Below are 26,452 nucleotides of genomic sequence, written 5' to 3'. Positions count from 1 at the left end.
GTAGGGTTAGATGTAGGATTTTGTTACATGTATGTGTGTGGATTATTTATTTTGTTTGGGTATAGCTTGTTAAGGTAAATGTGCGATAGTTATGGACCTTAGGGTTAGGGTGCAGGTTAAGGTAAGTGAATAAATGGTGGTATATGCAAGATGTAGGGTAGGATTAGAAGTAGGGTTTAGTTTAGGGTTAGAAGTAGGGTTTTGGTTGGTGTATGTATGTGTTTGTTTAGTTTGTTTGGGTAGATAGTATATAGTGGGTGGTGGGGTGGGACAAGTATGACGGTTCGAGCTTTTGAATTTCGTGGTTTAGGGTATTCAGTGTATTCGCGGTTCGCGGAATATGTGTCAGTGTTTTTGTATTTGTTATTAGGGCTTTCGAGCTTGCAATATAGACCCAGTAGGAAAATATGTAAGACAGATGGAAGAAATTTTTTACCATGATTTTTCATGCGAAACGAGTAGGCCGCTAGATTGATTTTTTTAGTGTTATAAAGGAATGCTTCTAGCAATTGGTCATATACATTTTTAGAGATTTACTTTTATCATATCCAAAAGTTTGAGAGATCTGAAAATGAGATGAGCTTTTCTGTGGCTACAGAGAAATAGACATTGAAATGGCAAGTTATTCGATAATTGCCAAACTTGATGTGTGAATCATAGATGTGGAACAAAAGCCTGTTTAAAAAAAGGGGGGCAGAAATTGAATAATTTATGTAAGGTTGCTTAGGTTATATGATATATAGCAATACATATGAAGTATAATGTTGGGCAATGTTAATTTCTTAATACAGTTTTACTACTTTTGTATAAATGTAAATTTGCATATGTAACAAGTGATAATTCAATAAAGGTGTTTAAAAAAACCCTTTGTGAAGAATTGTACTGTGGACGATAGTGCTTCTGACCAACCAGATGACGTTTTTTTTTCGTATCCTGTTTTCATCGTGTATGGTATCCAAGTATGGTGCACAAGGATGATCACAGATAAATGTATTAAAAGGATTAAAATTATTAATCATACAAGTTATAAAGGACAAGTTGTTTTTATATAATAAAACTATTTTTGTGTCTAAAATACAACCTGTATGGCGTGGGTAAGGAGTTTTTATGACTCCTAAATTTACATAACTACCTTGAGTGTTTACAACAGTACCAAGCATTGCCTGAATTATGTTATGTAATTTGCTAGAACTGAAGTGGATTCCTATATTCCTTTTTGTATTTCCCTCTACAGTAAGGTCCTTTATAGGTGATTATACTTAGAGTGGGCACCTTTTTGGATAACTGTGCATAATTATTTTCTGAAGGAGATATCAGAGAAGTTCCACTGATTATACAATGATTCCATTTTCAGCTAGCACTAATGTGGCCATATGGTGTGCTAAAGCAAACAAAGTTTCAGTTATTTTAGAGGCCATCTAAGGAAGTACCCTACTTTATCCAATCTATATCTGGCATTTAATGAACAAACTGCACTTATGAGAACCTCTAAGCTTGTTTTGCAAAAAATGGCTTTTTAATCAATTTTCTACAGTTGTCACAACTGAAAAAATTTCTTTCTTCCTGAAACATGGCAAGACCTAAAGCAAGAATTTAATTGAACTAATGTAAAGAGCATGGAAAATAAAACATATCAGACCTTGCTCCATGTAATATTACACTCATTTCTGGTTATACTAAAACACAAAATTGTCCAGGTCACAGTGACATCTTTGGATGATTCCCACATCTTCCACATGCTGTCCAGTTATGTTCCACATTTATTTTTTTTTTGCGTAATTTCTGTTCTCCACAGCTAACCATGAGCTGTCCCCGTAGACCTATCTTCATCCATTCTGTCTTCCAAACTTCCTTAAGTTCTCCTAGACATATCTAATCCACATTTTGGGCTGGCTTGGAGATCCCATGTTTGGGGCTGTGGTTTGAAGATCCCACGTTTGGAGCTGTGGCTTGAAGATTGTGGCACCTTGTTAGCATAACTTTGCTGCTGCTGCTGGGAAGTGGTTTTGCTTTAATTCCTCATGCACATGTCATTCGTGGGCAGGATGCAGTGAGTATCAGCACTGCCCAGCCCCTCACTTCTGCAATTGGCTAGAATACAGCAAAATGCCTCACCTACCCCTCAGGCAGCACTGTATGCAATTGTCTCTCCAGTCTCCTCAGTGAGATCCACCCTCTCCCCAGTAATGTCCACCCTCCTCTATGCTATCCCAATACTGAACAACCTTCGCAAGATCGACCCAAACAAATTAGAATCTTGTTAAAACAAGATTGCTAGATTTGCTACTGAAAGCCCTTATAGGACCCATCTGCCTCATCTACTAAAACTCAACCAATTAATCTTGGCACACAAGCTATACTACTACCCAACTAAAATCCCAGCACTCCAGAACCTAGTCACACCTTATATTACAACAAGAATCCTAAGATCAACTACCCAGAACCACCTACAAGTCATCAAACACATTAATGAAGCTGGGAAATCACTCCTTGGCTATTTCTTCTCAAAAGCTTGGAATAACCTACCTTGCCACCCGGCCTCTAATATCTCCACTGCACAATTCAAAAAGCTCCTCAAGGTTCACTTTATGAATGTCTGGTTATGCTTCTGTAACCCCCGGGATAAACTATTATTTATTTATTTTATTTTATTTAGTTTACATTTGTTTACCGGGTAGTGTCCGACTGGGCTGGTAGCCCATTTTCAGCATAGACCCGGGGAGAAAAGCTCCACAAGTACAATGCAATGTAAACAATTTAAACAATACAATGTAAATGATTTAAACAATACAATTTCAACAATTTAAACAATACAATGTAAACAATTTAAACAATAAAATTTAAACAATTTAAACAGTACAGAATTTACAGTATTAGGATTTTGAGTAAAACCTTTTATAAACATCAAAGTAAAAATAGTTAAAAATATTGCACATAAAGAAAACTATGTGGAATCTAAAAAAATATAGATTCTTTGTATGAAATATGTAATAACATAAAACTGACAGATAACATGCAACTACATAGAAATATGAGACAAATAAGGAGTGGAAAGATTGGAGAGACAAAAGTTACAATAAGGAAGAAAAATGAAATCAACATAGAGTAAACAGTCATTAATACCAAGAAGCAAATAGCCATGAACTGTATACAGGAGAAAAGTGAGGAGGTGAAGAGTATTAGGAGATATGAAAATGTTATTCTGGTGAGGTATTCTTTTAATTTTGTTTTAAAAGAGGGATCGGAGGGAGTGCTTTGTATGTTTAGTTGAAGAGAATTCCAGTACTTAATAATTTTGTTTGAGTAGAGGGAGTCCCCTTGGTAGTTATGAGACTGTGTTATTTTGAGTAGCGATTTGTTGGAAGACCTGTGGGACCTACTGTTGACGTGTGGTAGGACTAGGTTAGAAATTGCGGGGCAGTGGTTGGGTTGTGAATAATTTTGTGGGTTTGGGTAAGTTGGTTTAATGTTAACAGGCTAGGGAGATCAAGCCAGTTTAGTTGTTGAAGAGCAGTACAATGATGGGCTTTATGTGGAAGATCGGTGGCAAACCTAGCTATTTTGTTGTAGCAGGACTCTAGGTTTTGAAGGTCAGCTTTGCGTAGGTTGGTGAAATTGTATGAGCAGTATAGGAGAGTAGATAGAAGCTGAGATCTAGGTTTGACTAGCCTGGCTTGTAGTTTTGGATAAAGTTTAGCCCTATAGAGAGCTCTGAGTTTAGCATGGACTTTTTTGATTGTTTGGGATATGTGAATATCAAATTTTAGCTGGTCATCTATTGTAATACCCAGGAGTTTGGCCTGGTTAGTTGGCTCAATTTTGGTACCATTGGTGGATAGAATAGAGAAGGGTAGAGAATTGTATTTGGTAGATTTGTTTGTGAATATAAGTGGGTTAAGAATGAGTTGGTGATTTGAAAGGTAAGATTCACTTTCCTGAAATGCGTTTTGCATCTCATCTTGGAGTTCTAGTGGGGAGGGGGCCAAGACGATAAGAGATGTGTCATCAGCATTCTGTATGATTGAGGCAAGTTGGTTTGCAGACATTAGGTTATTGGTAAAAATGATAAAGAGAAGGGGTCCCAGTATGTACCCTTGGGGTACACTAGTGTGTACAGGCAGTAGAGGGGAGAGATTGTGGTCCCATTAAGTAGCCTGTTGTTGGTTAGATAGGTGACTGTGAAACCAAGTAGAGATGATGGACTGAGGTACTATGTGGCAAGTTTATTAAGAAGTAGTTGGTGGGAGATGGTGTCAAAAGCTTTTGACATGTCCAGGAAAATTGCAGAGACTAGTTGTCTATTGTTCATAAGGTGGTGAATGGTATTTGTGAAAGTTATTAAGTTAGTGCTATGCTTAGGACAGAAACTGTGCTGGCTGTCTGCTAGAAGGTTATTTGATGTAAGGTGATTTAGGAGTTGTTGCTAAATACATTTATCAAGGATTTTGGCTAATGGAGGGAGGATTGCAATGGGGCGGTAGTTAGCGATTTCCCTAGAGGGGTCACCCTTGTGAAGGGGAATGATGTGAGAAATTTTCCAGAGGTCAGGCACATATTGTTCAGAGACTGAACGATTGATTAGTATTAAGATAGGATAGGTGATGGATGGGGCTGCAGTTTTTGGGAATTCATTAGGTAGCTAGTCGGCAGCAGGGTTTTAGTTTGCTTAGGAGATTTTTAATTAATTGACAACTTGTACCCATCTTAAAAATATACTCTCTACTTAATAACCCTTATGCTCCCATACATAGAACCACTAAGACAGCTTTTCTATTCATCTAATCAGCTAGAACTCCTGCAGAAACTTACTCCCAAAAATAGTTTGGTAACTAATCAACTCTACCTCACTTTCCCATTTCCTTCTTGGTCAATTACACAGGGATAATGCTACCTAATAACAATTTAAAATAACCTCATAATCTCAGCTAAGATTCTCTCTTACCCCTATTTCTTACTCTTTTCAAACTAAACTCCCATAGCCACACCTCCAAAACAGGCCTATCATACCACCATACCACCTGATACTGTTATTATTGTGACCTGCCTAAACAGTACTACTATACTATCAATAACTTTGTATAAAAAAATTTGGTTATGAATCATGTGGATTTATATAGTAAAAAATAAATGTCTTCAGTGCTAGGGGCTGTATTACATCTACTATCTAACTGACAAACTGACTTACTGTATCTCATAGAGCCTATTTTATGTACTTCTGCATTCTACCTTATTCCAGTGTACTTTCAATTTATTTTAATGTATAGCACATTTTATTTCATATTATGTACTCTTGCCTTTTATTTTATTTTATGTACTATTGCATTTTATGTGATTTTTATGTTATTTTCATGAGATTCTTATTCATTTAACTGGAGCTTTTCTCCCCTGGCCTCATCTGAAAACTGACCTGTCTCCAGTCGGACTTTCCGGGTAAACAAATGTAAAATAAATAAATAAATAAATAAACATGCCAGTTTTCCCGGTGTGTATGTGCTTTCCTTTCCTCCCTCCAGGCTGGGCAGCCATCCACCATGCCTGCACTGTCCAGTGCCGACACAGTAAACAAACTCAAGTCATTTAGACTGTGGTCAGGGCTTTATCCCTGTATGCCACTAGCACAGGCTGTATCTTCCAGATTTATTACATATTTCCTTTGTGCACACTCCTGTCTGTACATGCTGTTGATCTGTTGCGTTCATTCACTTGCCACTGTTCTATCATTCCTCAGCCATTGACCCCCCCCCCACACCATTTCATAGATAATAGTTAATACCTTCTTAGGCACATTTACAAATTTTTATTTTTTCCAGTGTTTTATATGGTGGGAGTGTAGCCAATAGCCCCCACTTTTCCTCAGTCCCGCATTGTCTTCTTTCACTGCTGCTAACTTGCTGTTTATCTCATTAACCACAAAATGTATCTATATACCCAATAAGCTGTATCTATAAGTGATCATTGAAACAATCTTCTCCCACCTGACACTGACTATATTTGCTATAACACTGTTATGTCCTATGGATAAAGCAATGCCTTTAGTCACTAAAACCAGGGGTCAGTGTCCTTGGAAAACTTATGCCATGGTATGTGGTCCTAATTCATCTTATGCTCACATTTTACATTTCTTTCTCACTTTACTTCACTTCGTTGTTGTTATTCTTTTTCATCTCATAGGTTCATAGGTGTTTACTAGGCTAACGACCAAGGGGGCCTTTTTAAGCCTAGCCACGCATCCTAAATCTCTGACAAGTTCTGATACCCTTGATAAGTGTAAGCATGAGCCTGGGAGATGATCCATTTACAGGTTACCTCTGTCCATTAGAGACATAGGTGCCAAACCAGGGATGAATTTCCGGTTTCCCATCTAATTGTCCAAGATGCACTTGAATTGGGTTAGGGAGGAACCCTGCTTCACATGGATGAGGAGCCTCTTCCATAGACAGGGTAGTCTCTGGGATACATACCTATCTTTTCAACAGGTCCTATTTATATAACAGGCATGATTTAAGTCTTTAGAGTGGGTAATTATGGTGCTGCTTGTTTTGTGGATATGCAGGAGGTTCATCAGAGTGGGGTCTGACAATACCCTGTATGCCAGTCATAGCTCTCCCTTCAAAAGCCTGTAGGAGACAGAATACAAGGATAGGACCTTGAGGCAGTCTGCATAGGACATATTACTTATGCCCTGTATTCTTTTAGTGAGGAACCTTTGATGATGTTCCAGTTGTTGGATATGCCTGGTTAGGTACATACAAAATGGGTCATTGTACTCATTGATAGGTCTGATGAATGCCAAATACAGTGGAACAATGACTTCCTTGGACTAAGATGCCATATCTTTGTTTATAAGTTGTGCAACATAGAACAATTTCTTCACCACTGTAGACACGTGATGATCAAAGGCTAGATTACTATCTATGTGTGTCCCTAAGTCCCTGATTACTGGGTCAATTCTAATGGGTGTGTTGTCAATATGATAGTTACCAAGGATGGATGACTTCCCAAAGGATACTAATATGCATTTCTTGGCATTTAGTTTTAGTCCATGGCTCTGGCACCAGTTGTTTGTCTGTGTCAGCCCCTCCTGTAGAATATTTGTGTCAGTGTGAGATTCAATGAGAGCTCCTAATTAGCAATCATCCACAAATTTAGTCCGCCAGAGACCACTGACATTAGCTTTGACTTCTGAGAAGTAAATGCCAAAAAGGATTGGCCCAAGGACTGATCTCTGAGGGACTCCACTTGTGACTGGCCTCTTTGTAGATGTGGACTTCCCAATTCTAACTTCCTGGGTCCTGTCTGTGAGCCAGTTGGCTATCCACTGGGTGTCATACAGGTTTTTACCTAATCTCTTAAGTTTGTCAACAATACCCGAGTGGGGTATTGTGTCAAATGCCTTGGCCAGATCAAGGTAGACAGTGTGAATGACTTTGCCCTAATCCATTGCTTTGGTGACCTTCTCAAAGAAGTCCACCAGACTGAGTAGGCATGATCTGGCCTTGACGAAACCAAAGTGGGTTGGTTCCAGTGTCTGGAGGTTCACTATATCACTATTGATCATCTCCATGATAATTCTTTCCATGGCTTTACGTATAAGACTAGTGAGACTTATGGGTCTGTAGCTTCCAGGGTCTGTAGATGACCCACCTTTGTGCAGAGGAATGATTGTTGCCTTTCTCCATTCATGAGGCATGAAGCCTGTTTTGAGGCTACAGTTAAATAGCAATTCCAGAGCCACTGATAGGTGATGTTTCATGCTATTTAAAAGGTATCTTGAGATATTGTCTGGACCCAATGATGCAGTGTTCCTGGTCTTAAGAGACTGCATTTAGGATCTGTTCTGTGGTGATAGTAGGGGGAGTTATATTTTATGATATTTCCTGAGGAAAGTTTGAGGGGGAGAGAGGAGTAAAGTTGGAGATGAATTTATCAGCCAGGAGGCTTGCTATATCTTCTGGCTCAGTATATGGGGCTCCATTTACAATTAGCTCTGCACACAATTGTGTACTGCCTTTGAGGTTGTGGAAATAGCTAAAGAATGCTTTGTGGTTGTCCTTGGCCTACAAGGCTAAACGTACTTCAAATTTGGCTTTGGTAGACTTTATTTGTCCTCTGAGTTGTTTGTTTAGTTTGAGAGTGCTTTTATCCTGCTGGGTGCTAAATCTCCTAATTTTTGCCATGATTTTCTTCCTCCTGTTATACAGCCAATTGATTTTGTGATTCCACCAGTGTGGCTTGTTTTTTGAGTTAATTCTGTACTACTTCCTGGTGGGTACAGCTGCCTCTATGCAGCTATTAACATGCTTGTACAGAGTTTCTGTGAACAGTTCTGCATAAGGAAAAGTGTTCTCTGGGTTTATGGGGACTTGAAATTTTGCAAGGTTCTCACTTAATAGTGGGAGGTTAGCCTTAGAATAGTTGCTGAATATTCCAGGTTTAGCTGGTAGTCCAGGTTTTATTTTTACTTCAAAGGAGACCATTGTGTGGTCTGCCCTTACCATGGAAGGCATTACAGTAGGGGATGTGCAGCACTCTCCCATACAAGTGAGGACCACATCCAGTATGGTTGCACCCCTGGTTGGTGTATTGACTATCTGGTCCAGGGAGTTTGTGTTTACAAAATCCAGGAATCTCTGTGCATGTACATTTGGTGTAATATAGGATTCCCAGTTAATAGTGGGCTAATTAAAACCACCCATGAATATGGTATTAGGTTGGATGGTTAGTGTTTCTAATAAGTTTAAATAAGTGTTATGGGTTTCCTGGGTCATAGAGGGGGACCTATAGCTTGCAAGGAAGTGGTATTGGATTTTACCTATGATGATTTGAACATGGATCAGCTCAAATGCATTGTCCTGTTTGACCAGCCTTGAAGCATATTTATTTTTGATGCAAATAGAGACACCTCTACCATTAGTCCCTGCCTGTGAAGTAGCTGGCCTAAATGTGTGGAAGGCATTATAACCTTGCACTGGTGGTGTGCTCTCTGTGGCTTTAAACCATGTCTCAGTTACCACACAGACATCAGAATTCTCTAGGGTAAAGAGAGCTTCTAGGGAGTGGAGTTTTTGTTTAGACTCCTATTATTGAGCAGTAATACCTTTAGATTTTCTTGGTTTTGATTTTCTATGTTGGAAGTACTTTCTGTTTGGCATTGCCTAAAAAAGGCACTATGGCAAAACAGCATGGTTGGCCGACCATCTCCTTCCATGCTGACAAATATTGCATCCCCTTAGAATGACACCCGAAACTAAGCCAATTATTAAAGTCAATCATCGTTCGTATTGTGGCATCATCCTTGTAGAAGGTAAAATGCTGCTCAATGCTAGGCTCATACCAGCCTGAGACATGTATTCCGAGAGCTCCATGATGTCTCTCTTCATATAGTCTAGGGAGGTACATCTCAGGTCATTTACTCCCACGTGTACTATGACTGAGTCATATTGGTAATTGTGGTCCAATGACTTGACTGCATGCGTAATGTGATGAATCCTAGCCTCTGATAAGCAACTGACTGTAACTTTCTCCTTACTCAGCCTGGTGACAGGGACATCAGTGTGTCTCATAATGGAGTCTCCAATGACTGGAATGTTGGATTGTGTGGTGACTTGCCTTTTGGGCTTAGAGATAGAGGGTCCATGAGTTCTCTATGTGTTGATGTGGGTGTTGTTTTGAAAAAGTGCATTTGGGGCTTCTGAGAGTATTTGTTATGGATCTATATTAAAAGACCGAAGAGGTGTTTCATTGAACACCTCTTGTCGACACATAAAGAACAAACGCACTAAAGCACAAATGCTCAAAACAGAGATTTATTTCCCTGGGAAAGAAATCGCTAACACAAACACACACACACTTTCAAACATAACAACGTGGTCGCCCGCACCCCCCTTACTAAATATACCAACTCCGAGATTGCACTACAGTGAGAAAAGGGGCAAACACACAGGGATGGCCAAGTGATTTTTTTCCCAGGGAAAGAAGTTGCTGTTTTGAGCGTTCACGCTTTAGTGATTTCGCTCTTTAGTTGTCGACCAAGAGATGTTCAATAAAACACCTCTTCGGTCTTTTAATATAGACCCATTTGTTATGTGTACTTTGTCTAGGAGGTCTTTGTAGTTTAGGAAGGTTACATATAAGTGCCTCAGCATATGCAGGTCTATATGTCTGCTTTGAATTTTGTATGATGGGTGCAGCGTGTGTACTACTGGCAACCTTATTGACATTAGGAGTACATTTATGTCAGCGCTTTGCCACCAGTGACATTGTGTAAATACATCTCTCACATACCATATCAGTTTGTTTGAGAATTAACTGGTTGTCAGTAAACATGAGGCAAGTTCTACATTGCCTCAGGATGACCATATCTACCAAGCCAGTAAGAGACAGAGTAGGAAAGTTCATATCCATGGCAACAGACCCTTTTTTATTGATTAGACAGTTGGAGGGAGAATATCAATCACTGTCAGGAGTATCTGGTTTGCAACTATGTGGACAGTGCTTGTCACTGCAAACTAGTTGTCCTGTATGCAACTAGGTATTGGAGAAATTTCAATTGCACTTTTACCAGAAAAAATGTCACTCAAGGTATCTGAGTCTGTACAGAGCACTGCCAAACACTTGAGAGGAAACCAACATGTAGACCTAGAAAATTTAAGGATGAAGTATTTAGGCAGATATTCTGAAGTTAGAAAGAAATCAAGCAGTACTTAATTAAAAATAAAGAATTAGTATGTCAAGAATGATGAAAAGAGGGGAGTTGCATGAATGGCTACTGCCTGGCTACTACTAATGCTGGTCTCACCACAGCTTCACTCTGTTATTCCCTTCTCCCTTCTATACACACTCTACACCTCAGACAAGAAGCAGGAATCACTAAATGGTTGAGATTGGGAGGGACATGCCCTTCATTTCTTTCACTGTGACAGTTTCTAACTATGGAATCCTGTCATTTACTGGTGTTTACTCACTTGTGCAAAAGAGTTCCTTCCAACTAATCGAAACCAAAGCCGGAAACCAAGAAAAACAAATGGACTCACAAGCAGTAAACAAAGTTCATGCACTAGATTTTATTATGCACTCCAGATCAAGCACGTTCATCTCAAAAGACTTCTTCAGAATCTGAAGTAATCATTGTATAACCTTAATTTATAAAGACACACTGCCAACAATGAAATGAAACTATTTATATCACATAACCTATTAAAAGCTATAAATGTCAACCCTTCACAACTACTTAAATAGACACACACAATAAAAAAGGTATAAAAATATCATCTTTTGCATTCACCCACTTAGTGGATGAATGATATAGCCATGATGATTATATTATTAAAATATTAAAATTTTCAAAGTCTAGCTGCCTTTAAACATAGTGGCTAGAGACTTTTTCATTCAAGCCTGGATAAAAATGAGCTCCAAGCCTAAGCTACCACAGTAATTCACTTTTCCGGTTGACACTTCCACAGCCACCATGTTTGGTTCTTTTCCACCTTTTCCAAAACTAAAAATAAAAGCCTCAGTTACACAACAATCTTTTTCACTATTTCTAGCATGTCGAAGGGTCAGTTGCTAGCGTCCTCTCCTGTTCAGCTGGTGAATCTGGGAATCTTGAGGCAATGTTACAATTGCCTCATGTACACAGACAACCCTCTCCTCCTCCCAACAAATACAAATATATGCGAGAGATGCAACTATATAGCCAAACTGGAGGCTGAGCTCTCTCAATTCAGTACTGGCAAGACCAGTCAGGAGGAGAAGGTAACCACGCACACCACAAACCCAGTCTCACATAGAACTATCACAACTGCAAACCAAACACATAAACACACAAAAACATACTTGGAGGCGCTGATTAAAAATCTACCAAAACAACAGAGGCCTCCAAAGCAGACACCCAAGCAACCACCACCTCAAGACATAGCAAATGCAACACATAGTTCACAAAGTCAGTGTGCTAAACAGTCACAGCCCTTAAGGCCAAACAACATGCCAGACACACTTGTAATAGGTGACTCCATAGTCAGGCACACTGACGTCCCGCTCACCAGACTGAACAAGGAGAGGGTCACAGTAAGCTGCCTGTCGGGAGCTAGAATCCGCCACATAACACAAGCACTCAGGTCACTCCACAGCAAGTACAAATATGACTCAGTCATTGTACATGCAGGTGTAAACGACCTGAGACGTACCTCCTGGACTACATGAAAAGAGACATAGAGGAGCTCTCTGATTATGTAGCCCAGGCCGGTATGACCCTGACCCTGAGCAGCATCTTACCCTCACCAAGAATGATGCCACAGTACAAAGACAAAATGATTAGTTTTAACAATTGACTTAATTACTGGTGTCATTCTAAGGGGATCCAGTGTCTGTCTGCTTGGGATGACATGCTTGACAAGCCACGCTGCTTCGCAAGGGATGGTTTGCACCTGTCACCCTGGGCTTCCGGATATTGGCCAAGGCTCTTGCCACCCCATAGTGCCTTTTTAGGCAAGGCTCAAATGACAAACCTACCTCCCTAGAAAACACAAGTGGAAAAAAACTAAGGGTAATGCTGCTCAATGCCAGAAGTCTAAACCTCAAGATGCACGCCCTCGAAGCCCTTCTCAGTATGGAGAACATCGATGTCTGTGCAGTGAATGAAACCTGGTTCAAGGCTCCTGAGAGCACCTCAGCACTATCAGGTTTTACCTCATATCATGCTTTCTGGCCCCAAAACTTGGACAGAATCACAAAAGGAGGGGGAGTATCCATTTTCATCAAAGATACCCACACCTCCAGGTTAGTGGCAACGCACGAAGCATCGGAGACTATCCAGGTGCAACTAACCATAGGCAAAACTGCCTTACAGTTTGTAGCATGCTACAGACCACCCTCTCAAACTCAGGAACCCCACACAGCCTTCCTGAAGACACTGGAGAGTATGAATGTCTCTCCAAATACCATCATTTTGGGAGACTTCAACTACCCAAACATAGACTGGGAACATTACTCAAGCCCCAACACTCTAGCCCAAAGGTTCTTAGAATTCATAAACTCAAATGCAATGGAACAACTAGTCACCATTCCCACAAGAGGAGACAATATACTAGACCTGATCATCACAAACATGGGGACAAAATGCTCCACACGGAAGTACATCCCTCTTTGGTAAGATCAGACCATAAATTAATCTCACTGGAAATCCACATCCCGCCCCACCCCTGCACAAAGACCACAGTGAAGAACTTCTCAAAAGCAAACTTCACACTTCTTAAGACTGAAGTGGTATCTTTCAAGGCCCCTGGGCCAGTGGAAACCACAACCCACACTGCTGAATCCCTTGCAAATGCCTTCTATGGGCACCTTCAAGAATGCATGGATCATGCAATCCCAAATAAAACCAAGACCCATTCCCCCAAAGGCAGGCGACTGGTCTGGTGGACCCCAGCCATAAACAAACTTTACAACAGAAGGAGGAAGCTACTACATGACAGAGCAAAATCCCTAAAAGGAAAGGCATTTCTGATCAGTACTAGCAAAAAACTACGATCACTCATAAAATCATCCAAGGTCAACTTTGAGAGAAAAATCACAAATGACACAAAAGACAATCACAAGGCCTTCTTTAGCTATGTTAGAAACCTGGGTGGAAACTCCCAGATATGCTCAGAGTTAGTCCAAAATAACACAAAATACACTGAACCCACTGACATTGCCAACATTCTGGCAGACAGGTTCAGTGCAAATTTCTCCTCCCCCCCCAAAAGGAGAAATAACTATCCCAGCAGAGTGTAGCCTCCCTAACATCTCAGATGTCCAGGTGAGAGCCGCCCTCTCTAAAGCTAAAAACACAGCATCAATGGGACCGGATGGTGTCCCGGGCTGTGTGCTACATGAACTCCAAGAGGAACTAAACCCACACATAAGGCTGCTGTTTAATCTTAGCCTTACCACAGGATACGTACCCAAAGAGTGGTGTACGGCAACAGTGGTCCCACTTCACAAAGGCGGTGCTTCTACGGACCCTGGAAATTACCGCCCCATAAGCCTGATGAGCCTGGTCTGCAAAGCTATGGAGAGGATCATTATGGAACTCATAAACAAAGACATTGGGGACCTACAGACATTGGATCCTACCCAATTTGGCTTTGTCAAGGGCAGATCCTGCCTTCTGAACTTGGTCGACTTTTTTGAAACAGTCACTAAGGCCATTGATGAGGGTAAGGCAGTTCACACAACCTACCTTGACCTTGCAAAAGCCTTTGACACAATACCCCACTTGGGCATCATAGACAAACCCACCAGCTTAAATGTAAACCCATATGCCACAAGATGGGTTGCAAACTGGCTCAAGGACAGAACCCACAGGGTCAGAGTTGCTGGAGCTATGTCAGACTCTAAGCCAGTCACAAGCGGTGTCCCACAGGGCTCAGTCCTGGGACCCCTCCTGTTCAGCATGTATTTTTCCGAGGTACAGGAAAACATAGGAGGATTGTGGCTGACAAAGTTCACAGATGACTGCAAACTGGGCGCCATAATTGATACTCCAGCGGACACAAACATCCTTCAGAGAGGCCTCATAGAAATGGATAATTGGTGCCAGAGCCATGGCCTTAAGCTAAACGCCAAAAAATGTATAGTCATACCCTTTGGGAAAAACAAGGTACCGACAAATTACCACATAGGCGGTAATCCATTAAGTACGGAAGAGGTAATCAGGGACCTAGGGACCCAGGTTGACAGTAACCTCTCATTTGACACTCACATTGCCAAAGTGGTTAGGAAGACCTTCTATATTGCCCACCTTATCATGAAGGGTTTCACATCTAGATCAAGAGAGGTCATTGTGCCCCTGTACTCTTCTCTTATCAGGCCAATGATTGAGTACAATGCCCCATTTGGGATGTATCTCACCCGACACCTGCAGCAGTTGGAAAGACCCCAAAAGTTCCTCACCAAGAGGATAAAGGGTCTTAAACATATGTCATATGCTGCCCGACTGAAAAACTCCAGCTCTATTCAGTCGCATACCGCCTACTCAGAGGTGATCTGTGCCTGACGTACAAGGCCATGTCCAATCCTGAATTAATGGACATGCTCCACCTCAGAAAATCCAAATCCATCAGAGCCACGAGAACAAGTGACTTAAACCTCAACACAGAAATAAATAGAACATGCTGGAGGGACAGATTCATAACCCAGAGGCTCCCTACACTCTGGAACAGAATCCCAGTCCATATTAGGCAGAGCCCCTCACTGACTCTATTCAAGAGAAATCTCGACGAGTGGATGGGAGATCGTAGGTTTACCCCGGGGGTCATCTCTTTGTCACTACTAGACAGAGGCATAGTAAACTAAACCCTAAAAGGGCGTAGTATTCTCATCCTAAGGGGTGGTGTAAGCCACATACACTCTGGCTAGGCTTATAAATGCCCTAGGGCAGATAGCCTAGTACGAACCTATGAACCTATGAACTTATTTAAATTCAGAACATATTGTGGCATGCCTTGTTAAATCATTTTTATTTGTCATGACTATGTCATTCACTTATTAAGTGGGTGAGTGAAAAAAATCTTCTTTTTTTACTTTTATATAGTGACATACACACACACATACACACTTAGCTGCGAATAGGTCATGTGATATAAATGGGTTCATTTCATTAGTGGGGGAGTGTCTTTATAAATTAAGTTTTACAATGATTACTTCAGATTCTGAAGAAGTCTTTGAAGAGGAAATCACTTGATCTGAAGTGATTAATAAAATCTGATGTATAAACATTGTTTCTTACGAGTCCATCTGTGTTCCTTAGCAATGATGCTTAGATCTTCCTACCTTCTTGCCTGGTCTGCAGCATCTCTGCATGTGTGCCTTGAGTTTGGTTTCTTGTCTCTCTAGTTGCCTAGACTGTCCTCCCCTTCAGTCTGCAGGTGCCACTTTTCACTCTTAAGGCACAATTTGCAGGGAAGTTGTTTTTCAGCACTCATACTGTTCCTTGGTCTCTGTCTCTCCCTCTCACTACTTTTCAACTTTCCTACAATCCTCCATTCCTGTTGGATCTTCTTCCACCCTACTACTTGATTCCAGGATGAAATTCCTCCTACTTCCACCTTGTTCTGTTCTACCTTTTTTCCTCTGTGGCAACCTGCCTGTTGAGGATGAATCTGCTACCTTTTCCATTATTTATTTATATTTCCATGACTTCCCCCACCTAATAAGGCCATAGCGTTGCCAGGCCTGGTGTCTGCTATTACCTGCTCAAAGACCTTCCATGCATCCACTTGGGAAATTTACACTTTTTTTTTCAAATCTACACCACCAACACCAGTAATCTGGCAGGAAACAGTAGCCAAGCTACTTCCCTGCCTTTCACATCTTCTCCATTACTTCATTGTATTCCTACCTCATTCCATGTTGCTTTCACAGAAATGCCATCCATAGCTTTTATTTTTGTGTCTTCATAGCAACAATCCTATTAGCTACCTATTCTTCTCCAGGAGATGTAACTTAGTTTTATAACTCTGATCTTTGATAATCATGTAACATGGCCATAACGCCAGTGACTCTGTTTTGCTAACTCTGTGAACCCTATTTAAATCCACTCCTATGCACTACTGCTAGCACAGTATCTTCACTCCTGCTGTAGGTTTCTATGCATTTCAATCCCTCTTGAACTCTCTTAAAAGACTTATGATTTTGAGACTCTTTCCCCTTGCTTGACTCTTAAGCTGATCTAGCTTGCCCTGAAGAGAGATTAGATATTCTGTTTTTAATTCCATTACCTTCAGTGCTTTCTTATTCACTAAGTGCATGCATTGTAAGTGGTTGTTATTCAGTGAGACAAGCTCCCCTTTCATCTTTACTTCATCTCTATTTGCTCCAGTTACAGATTCTCTCAAACTACTTAGGCTATACGACCACTGTAATGCTTAGCATCTTAGTGATTTTTCTCTTTTATGCCTTGTTTAGTTGTCCAACATTTCAGATCACACTGTCACCCACTCATTACATGTTATTCTTCAACATGAAGAGGCAGGTTTTACTGGCATGCCGATTCATATATCCATCTTAGTGTCATGCTCCTTTATGGTAGTTTTCCTCTGGATTCCTTCTAGCATGCGCTCCAGCATGATGCAGCCCAAAGCAGTAGTTAGCTCATTAAGTGTCCGGTGCAGTTCCCCATCTGGTGCCCCTCTAAAAAGGTTTTCTGTCTGAGCTGAGGATTAAAAAAAAGGCTTCTTGAACTTCAAGGCTACAGATGTAACTAACAGCTTGTTGCAGTTACAATACTGCCCACAAAATGCTGCAATAAAGTCAAATTGGCAACTACAGATTGTGCCCAACACCTTAACACTATGCATCCATGGCGACATATCCCTTTGCCATGTCCTAGCTATGCATCTGCTATAGTCATTCTGAATGGCTCATGAGTATCTCCTTTAGTGCTACAGCTTTAATACCTGATTAGATATTTGGTTATATCTCTGACAGATAAAGCTCTAAAGACATCCAAGAGATTTGCATTAGACTTCAGTGGATGAGATGGGGAGAGAATTAGAAGCAATTTAGGGCTGAGGGGCAGTAGAATGTGCAGTATTGCATCTGCTTGTGTAAGAAAGAGACAATAAACCTATCAAGTCTAGCCTTTAAGAGAATTTCACATTCTGTATGACATCCATCCAGCCTTTCTCCCTCACCTTTTCCCCACCTGTTCCATGCTGTCTTTAATACCTCAGCTAATTCCCTTTCTACCCTCATTCTAAGAGTACCTCCCTTAAGCCAAAAACCCACTCCAAGAAAAAGTGCTTTCAGAAACTGAGGGAGAAGAGTCATCCATACCAACAGCTGTTTGTGCCCTCTGTCCTTCATGCTCAGGCTGATTCCTTCATTATCTCCCTGACAAAATTTCTGCACCAAGTAAGAACAGCTTTGGGTCTTCTAACTCTTGTCATGTCCTTTTCCCTCAGTCCCATGCCCTCTTTATGGTAGCTTTTCACTGGATTCCTTCTTGCAATATGGTATCCCTTTCTTTGTATGACTTCCAGAACTTGGCACACAGCTCATGATGGGATCTGACCCAGACCAGGGACAATGAGTCCATGAGCTCTTTGCTCCTGGACTCATTCCCCTGACAGTACACCTAGTATTATTTGTACTGCTGCCATTTCCCTCTCACTTCGCTCTTGGTTGTCTAATTCAGGTGAGATCAACACCTCAAGATCCTTTTCCTGGCCTGTTACCATAAATTGCATTCAGCCAGTTGATACTTCACAATAGGCCATTGTGGGCATTGCTGCAGTGTTTTTATTTTGTCTACACTGAACCTCAGCTGACAACTTTCATCTGACCCGATGAACTTTTCAAACCCTTCTCCCCATTCTCTTCTGCTACACCAACCTTTCTGTAATCAGTGAAAACTGATCCTTTTCAGTATTCTGTCAGATGTGTCTGAGACAAATGTATTTAAGAGTACTGGCCCCAGGGCTGTCCCCTATAGCACTCCACTTATCACTTTCCTTATTTCTGACATTGTCCCTCTTATGTGGCCCCAGGACTGTCCCCTATAGCACTCCACTTATCACTTTCCTTATTTCTGAAATTGTCCCTCTTATGTGGCCCCAGGACTGTCCCCTATAGCACTCCACTTATCACTTTCCTTATTTCTGAAATTGTCCCTCTTATGTGGCCCCAGGACTGCCCCTATAGCACTCCACTTATCACTTTCCTTATTTCTGACATTGTCCCTCTTATGTGGCCCCAGGACTGTCCCCTATAGCACTCCACTTATCACTTTCCTTATTTCTGAAATTGTCCCTCTTATGTGGCCCCAGGACTGCCCCCTACAGCACTCCACTTATCACTTTCCTTATTTCTGACATTGTCCCTCTTATGTGGCCCCAGGACTGTCCCCTATAGCACTCCACTTATCACTTTCCTTATTTCTGAAATTGTCCCTCTTATGTGGCCCCAGGACTGCCCCCTACAGCACTCCACTTATCACTTTCCTTATTTCTGACATTGTCCCTCTCAACCACCCCAGGGCTATCCCCTACAGCACGCCATGTAGCACTTTCCTAATGTCTGACATTGCCCCTCTTATGTGGCCCCAGGACTGTCCCCTACAGCACTCTACTTATCACTTTCCTTATTTCTGACATTGTCTCTGTCACCTGGCCCCAGGACTGTCTCCTACAGCACTTCACTTACCACTTCTCATATTTCTAACACTGTTCATCTCACCTGGCTCCAGGACTGTCCACTACAGCACTCCAGTTATCACTTTCCTTATTTCTGACATTGTCTCTCTTACCTGGCCATAGGACTGTCACTGTCTCCTATAGCACTTCATCTAACACGTCTCATATTTCTGACCCTGTCCCTCTCACCTGGCTCCAGGACTGTCCACTACAGCACTCCAGTTATCATTTTACTTATTTCTGACACTGTCCCTCTCACCTGCCCCAGGACTGTCCCCTGGAGCACATCACTTATTACTTTCCTTATTTCTGACACTGTCCCTCTCATCACAGTCACCTGTGTTCTGCCCTTTAACAATGCTTCAGTTTTAGAGCTACTTACTCAAATTATTCCATTTTTCCTAGCAGCTTCCTGTGCAGAACAGAGTGAAAGATCATGGTGAAGTTGAAGTAAACCATGTGGGTCTTCCTATCAAGTTCTAATGTAATGCAGTCATAAACTGGACTAGGTTAGAAAGACAACTTCTGTTGGTAAACAAACCTGTTATCTGTTGTTCAGAGAATTTCCCCCTAGAAAAACAAGTAATCTTTCCATAATGATTCTCACCATGCCCTTCCCTGTCTATGCTGCTAGGCCTGTAAGTGTGTAGATTTTTTTTGCCCCTTTGTACAATGCTGGTACCACATTTGATTGTTTCTTGTTACACACTTCTGCAATGTTCGTTCATTTTTTGAAGACAACACCAGTCAAATTCTTGAGGACCTTAGGAAACAGCTCACCAGTTCCAGAATTGACCCTCCCTTAGTATGGACAGTTTCCTCTCAGCCTCCTCCTCCTGCTACCCTACTGTGGAGTCTATCCATTGCTCCACATACTGTGAATTACCTTTCTTCCTGTATGCTGACCTGCTCTTGTTTTCCTTTGTAAAAACTGAAGTGAAATATTTATCCAACATCTTTGCTTTTCCCATTTTTCCTAAAAGTGCTTAGCCTATATCCTTTATTTTGCTAGTCTTCATGATCTCCCTCCCAGGTTTGCTTGGGTTGGCCAAGTCTCTCCTTATCTTCCATCTTTTTGCTATATACCTTAAGAAGCCTTAGCTCCCATTGATTCCTGCTGCCATCTCCCGTTCAGCTCGGGCCTTTGCTGCTTTCACCAATTCTGTTGCCCTTTTGCTTGCTGACTTGTAGTGTGCTTCCTCCACCTCCTCACTCCCTACTTTTCACAGCTTGTATACTCTGTCTTTTGCTTTAATTACTAGCTCCATCTTCCTGTGCAGCCAAACTGGTCTCCTTTTCTGCTTTATTTGCCTTTTCATCAAACCCTTATTCATAGCCCTGCATACTGCTTGTTGACCTAATCTCTTAGCTTGTTTAACCCACGAGTCTGTCCCCAGTCACCTCACTTACATTTGACCCTGCCACAATCTATTCCTATAAAATCATATGTGTCTTCATTGTCTTCATATTTTTATCCTTCCACAGACTTTAAAACTACACAATGGTACCATCACTGTTGGCTAACAGTGCCTTGTCATGCATATCGCTAACCTCCTCTACAGTGGTTCGACCTACATCCAGAATTCTATTCTTTTTGGTACAGTCCTGCAACAGTTGGCTGATCTCCTCATAGTCCAAGGCCTTAATCAGCTCCTGCTTCCTTGGTTGCTTGGAGACTGCGGTCTCCCAGTCTGCTCCTGACAGAGTCAGGCTCCCCATTATTATAATCATTTTCCTCATATTCCATTCCTTTACTCTCTCCTCCAGTTTTTCATCCTCATCCTTTGACATGTCTGAGGGCTGATACACTTATCCACAAACATCCCTGCTTCCTCTACTTTAACTGCCAGTGTGCTTATCTTAGTTTCTAACCTCTTACACTAACACTTATCAAGGATATCAGAACTTGTCAAAGATTTGGGATGCATGGCTAGGGTTAAAAAGGCCCTTGTGGTTATTAGCCTAGTAAACACCTATGAACCTATAAACATGGTGTCTCCATTGATCCCTTTAAGGGGTGGCATTCCTTATGTGTGAGCTCACATTTAATGTCTTCTTTTATGTATATCACTACTCCACATTCATCTTCCCCTTCTCTGTCTTTCCAGAAAAATCTGCATCCAAGTACCTCCATGTTCCTCCTGCCATCACTGGCCCATGCTTCTGTAATGACAGTAACGTCCACCTTCTCCAGTTGCATCCCTGCTTGCAGCTCACCCTTTTTCTTACGCAGAGTCTTTGCACTGTAAAGCAATACCAGCCAACTACTGTAAAAAGCATGGAAAAGAAAATATAATATCAAATCTTGTTTCGCGTGATCTTACACTAATTTCTGTTTACACTAAAACACAAAACATTGCACAGTGACAGCAAAGTTCTAGGCCTATTATTTCTTCTTTCCACTATCAGAGAACTTACTACCCTTTTCAGTTCGCAGGACAACCTGATCTCCATCCATTTTAGTTTAAAGATATAATCACTGAGATTTATATGTATAACCCAGCTTTGAGCTCCACTGCCCTTTCTGGGCTAAGGTGGAACCTGACCCTAGTATAGTGCATGCCCCCCCATCCTACTAATAGTGGCAAGACTTTCTCTCTCTCTTTCTCTCTCTCTCTCTCTCTCTCTTCTCTTCATTACTTGCCACCATTGTCTGGATCTGCCTAACCACTTTGGCTTCCCTCTCCTTTTCATTGTCTATGGCTACATATCTTTCTTTCTCACATTACCTTATTTTGTGCCACATCACTTGCCTATACTTATTTTACATCCTCTGTCCATGTTCTGATGTCCTCTAACTTTTTCGCATCTACCACCCCAGTATGTCTATTGATCTGCTATTATCTCCTCTTATTCAGCCTTATTGTGCCTGTTCTTGCCCTAATATCCAATCTGCTATCACCTCTAAGCCTCATATTCTCCTGCAGACTCCACATGTTCTATCACTACAAAGGTTCTTGAGCCAAATCTCTGTTGTACAGGCTGAACATATGCCCCATCTTTTCATCCTGTTTTTACTGCCCATCCTGTTCTGCTACTTTTATGCTGTTCCATTCTTGGATCCCTCACATTCCCCCTTTATATTTTTTAGCTATTAGCTAGGCCACAGTTCTTCTAGCATTATCCCTGACCTACATATGCTGATCATGCAGGTACTGGTCCTACTGAACTGGCTACCAGAGATGTACAGAATTAAGGGCTGTGGAAGTTGGTCACACCACTTCCATTCCATTTGGCATGCCATGAATATAGAATCAGAATTACGATTAGGAATGAGTTCTGTCTTAGAGATCACATTGTTAGTGGGCCCTGACTGCAGGCCTATCCTTATTCCTTTCAAGGTTAGATGTATAGTATACTTCTAGTCATCTCATACATTGGCTAGCTATAAGAATGAGGTATAGAAAGGTAAGCCAGAACTTAGATGGTGTGGAAGGTGTGCAATAAAACTGTATGTTTATGAGAGGAGATATTCGCTTTTTATATCTTCATTGAAATATAGATGAACAGCCAGTGTAATGTTGAATAGCTGCCCACCATTAATAAACCTGAGGAACAAAGTGACCAACTTGAACATAATTGTGAAACTAACTCTTTAATGTGGATATCCAGGAGATAGTGCAGCATACTATAAGCCAATTAAAAGGGCATGTGCCTGTTCATGCCAATGAGGAAGCAGTACTCACCAGGGCAGGCCTGCTGGCACTGATTAAATGAGTCCTAGTCTGACCATTGGCTTATTTCCAGGATGCATGTGGTAAAGGTGAAACTCAGATATTAGAGTGGACAACACTGTCATATGCACTCCCTAGCAAGTGATGTGGAAATAAAGCAATGCTCTGAATATAAATCTTAATGATAGGATTAGTACCTTGTACCCTGCTTCTGGGTACTTCATCTCTGATGACGCATACATAGCATCACTATGACTTCCAGCCTTTTACGTCATGTAGATCTTAGCAGTTTGAGATTATGAGACTACTTACAAGGAAATGATGTCTGTTGTTCTCTATGTATAATTTTCCTTAACAATGAAGCAGCTGACACTCCAGCACATTCAGTTTGCTAGCTGCCAGGCAAAGATAGCTGGCAGAAGAATGCAAGCATTTTACATGAGAGTGTAGCTACCAAAGGCAGCTAATACAAGATATGTAAAGTTAATAATCAAAATCCTATCAGCAGAGTCTGTATGACTTTTGTTATCATATGAGAGTAACATTAATAACATTATTACCAATGCAATGTCTGGGTGGCCTGCTATATATTGCCTGCTGAATATTACCCGATCAGTTATTTGTCTTCTGGAAATATGTTATCATACTTTTGCTAATATGTATCTGTTAACACTTATATCAGCTTAGTATTCTGAATGAAGATTAGCAGTAAAATAAATAATTATGGCTGATATTAGCTCAGCATGGGGTGCTTACCTTTCTGCATTTTACAGTCATGAGTGGTACCAGGATGTAAATAAAATATGCTGGACAGACAGATATGTATCCTAAAGGGTTCCCACGTTATGGAATAGGCACCCTATCCATGTAAAACAGAATTTATCCCTGACCCTATTCAAACAAAACCTTAACAATTGGCTGGGAAATTGTAAATTTACCCCTAGTCTATCCCCCATGTCCCTTACAGACAGAGGCCATCAATAAAAATGTATTATCGTAATTAATACCCCCTACAAATCCCCTAGTTACCTCCCTACTAACATGCCTCCCTTGTAAAGATGCCTTAGATACTTGTGATTAAAATGGGTTTGTGGTGCACGTCTAGGCTTTTAAGTGCCCTAGTGGTTTTTAGCCTAATAACAACCTATGAACATGTTACAACAAAATCAAACATCGTAACCTACAGTGAATGACAAGATGCAACAATATAGCCAGCGAGAACATAATTATTGTAAACACTTTTAGCATTAAAAAAATATATAAGTGGAAAATGAATGCCATTACACAATAATATAACTGGTCACTATCAGTTGATTGAGTTTTCAGAAAAGTGAAATTCATATGGTCGAGACCATGTGATCAATTTTTTAAAAAGCTTTTGAATGGAGATCGCGGGACAGTGTGGATTGGGAAATTTACTCTTTTCCTCATTGTAGTGCGATCTCAGAGCTGGTATATGTAATTTGTAGGGGGTCAGGGTGCAGGGGGGCTTGCCTCCTGCAAAAACATAAAAAGAGGTAAATTTTTGTGTTTTTTTTTTCTGATGTTTGGATTTTCGGAAACGCGATCATGTGGACTTTACCATATGAATTTCAAGTTTCTGAAAACTGGATCATCTGACATTGACCCTTTATAACAATATTATATATAATATGCATTATTGTATCCTTTGAGAAGTCATCTACCCCAGGGGAATTACCACATTGACCATACACCCCTAAGAGTTGATCCAATTGTTTGGGATTTGGTTACTTATGTGGACAGTGCTATAACTTTTAACCATGTGTCCATTGTTGTAAGCAAGTCCTTCTATACTACACAACTTATAAACAAAGGGATTGTGCCTAGATCTGGGAATGTCATTGTCCCCCTTTACTCAGCCCTCATTAGGCCAATTATTGAGTGAGTATAATGCCTCCTTTTTCATGTATCAGTCCAGATACATGCAACAGCTGGAACACCCACAGACATACCTTACTAAAAGGATACAAGGCCTAAACAGCATGTCCTACTTGGACTGATTCAAAGCCCTGTCATTATACTCAGTATCCTGCAGACTGCTAAGAGGTGACCGGTATCTGGCATAGCAAGGCATCCTCTGACCCAGTACTGATGAATTTACTGCACATCAGCAAGTCAAATGACATCAGAAATACTCAGTCTAGAGATCTAAACCTCTTCTGCAACATCAGCAGAATGTTTTGGAGGGACAGGTATATCTCACAGAGGATACTGCTGCTATGGAACAGACTTCCTATCCACATAAAACAAAATTCATTCCTGTCCATATTGAAGCACAACTTGGATCTATATATGTAAAATGGAACATTTACCCCAAGATTGACCCCTGTACTAGTAAAGGACATAGGCAGTGCCTAAATGCTTTTTCACATGCATGGGTCACCTCAAATTATCAATGGTATGATCCTAGTTATTCTCATTGGGGTAATATATAATTACTGACCATAGGATGGGCAATACCAGTCTCCAACCAAATGGGATAGGTTAATTCAAGCATAGAAAGGGAAACTGGTTAGAGTTAAAATGGCACACAAGGGTAACTAACCTAGTACTTACCTATGAACATGGGTAGCTTTGTGCCTATGAATGTAACCATATAACTGTAGCAGATTTGGAAAGGATGACAGGATAGCAGGATGGAAAATAAACTCATTCAGCATCCTTCTTGTGGCATAAAGAGTGAATATGCACTGGTTGTTGTCAAGAGAATGCCTTTTATGTTTGGAGTTTTTTTTTTTTGTTAGCTGAATAGAGAGTGGCAGTCGTAGACGTCATTTTATAGAGGGATGCTGCCCAACAGGAACTCACTGGCCAGCAGTATGTAAGAATGCATGCACAAGAGATGGGTGACTGAACAGAATCCTAGGTTATTAGGCACATCTGTCTACACACAAGTAGGGACTGGCTTAAACAACAAGTCTAATATGTTCTACTAGAGACAGAAAATAATCTAATTGATCAGTTTTCCATATTAAATGACCTAGCAAGTTGTTTTAGAAGGAATCTGGTATCTGCATAGGATACCTGCTCACCTTTCATGCTGGTAAATCAGAAGGCTGTGAATTCTATTTCCTTACCACATATTTTTCCTAAATTGTAATACTGAAACTACACTGTAACATCATAGATGTCACCTACATGAGATTTCATCCTTACAGTGATATAAGTTGTGATATCATAGACTAGCATTGGTGGTCATTCTAGTGGAATTCAGTTACCTTGTACCATATGTGGATAAAAAAGTAATGTAGGCATAAACCAACAACTACATGAAAAGAAACATTTGCTTACATCAGATAAAAAAGCATACACCCTCTCCATATAAGGTAATCTTCCAGAATTCAGTTTTCTTCTTCAGCCTCTTCTGTCATTTGAGTAATTTAATAATTATTGACATTATTAGTTTGTCAGCAGCAATAACCATTTTCTTAATAAAAACATGTCCTGCTTATCTAAGATTTTGCATTTAATTTTAAGAGAACTAACTTGTCAGACATCTTTCTAAATTCTCCAGCAGCCATCATCGCTGCGCAGCCTAGATTAAGTTATAAAAATATGGTATATTTAAAGTGATAAGTCAGG

This window comes from Protopterus annectens, chromosome 12.part0 (genome assembly GCF_019279795.1).
Source record: "Protopterus annectens isolate FY-2018-M chromosome 12.part0, PAN1.0, whole genome shotgun sequence".
Classification (NCBI taxonomy): Eukaryota; Metazoa; Chordata; order Ceratodontiformes; family Protopteridae; genus Protopterus; species Protopterus annectens.
The sequence above is the reverse complement of the archived record's forward strand: the minus strand, read 5'-3'. Positions refer to the sequence as shown.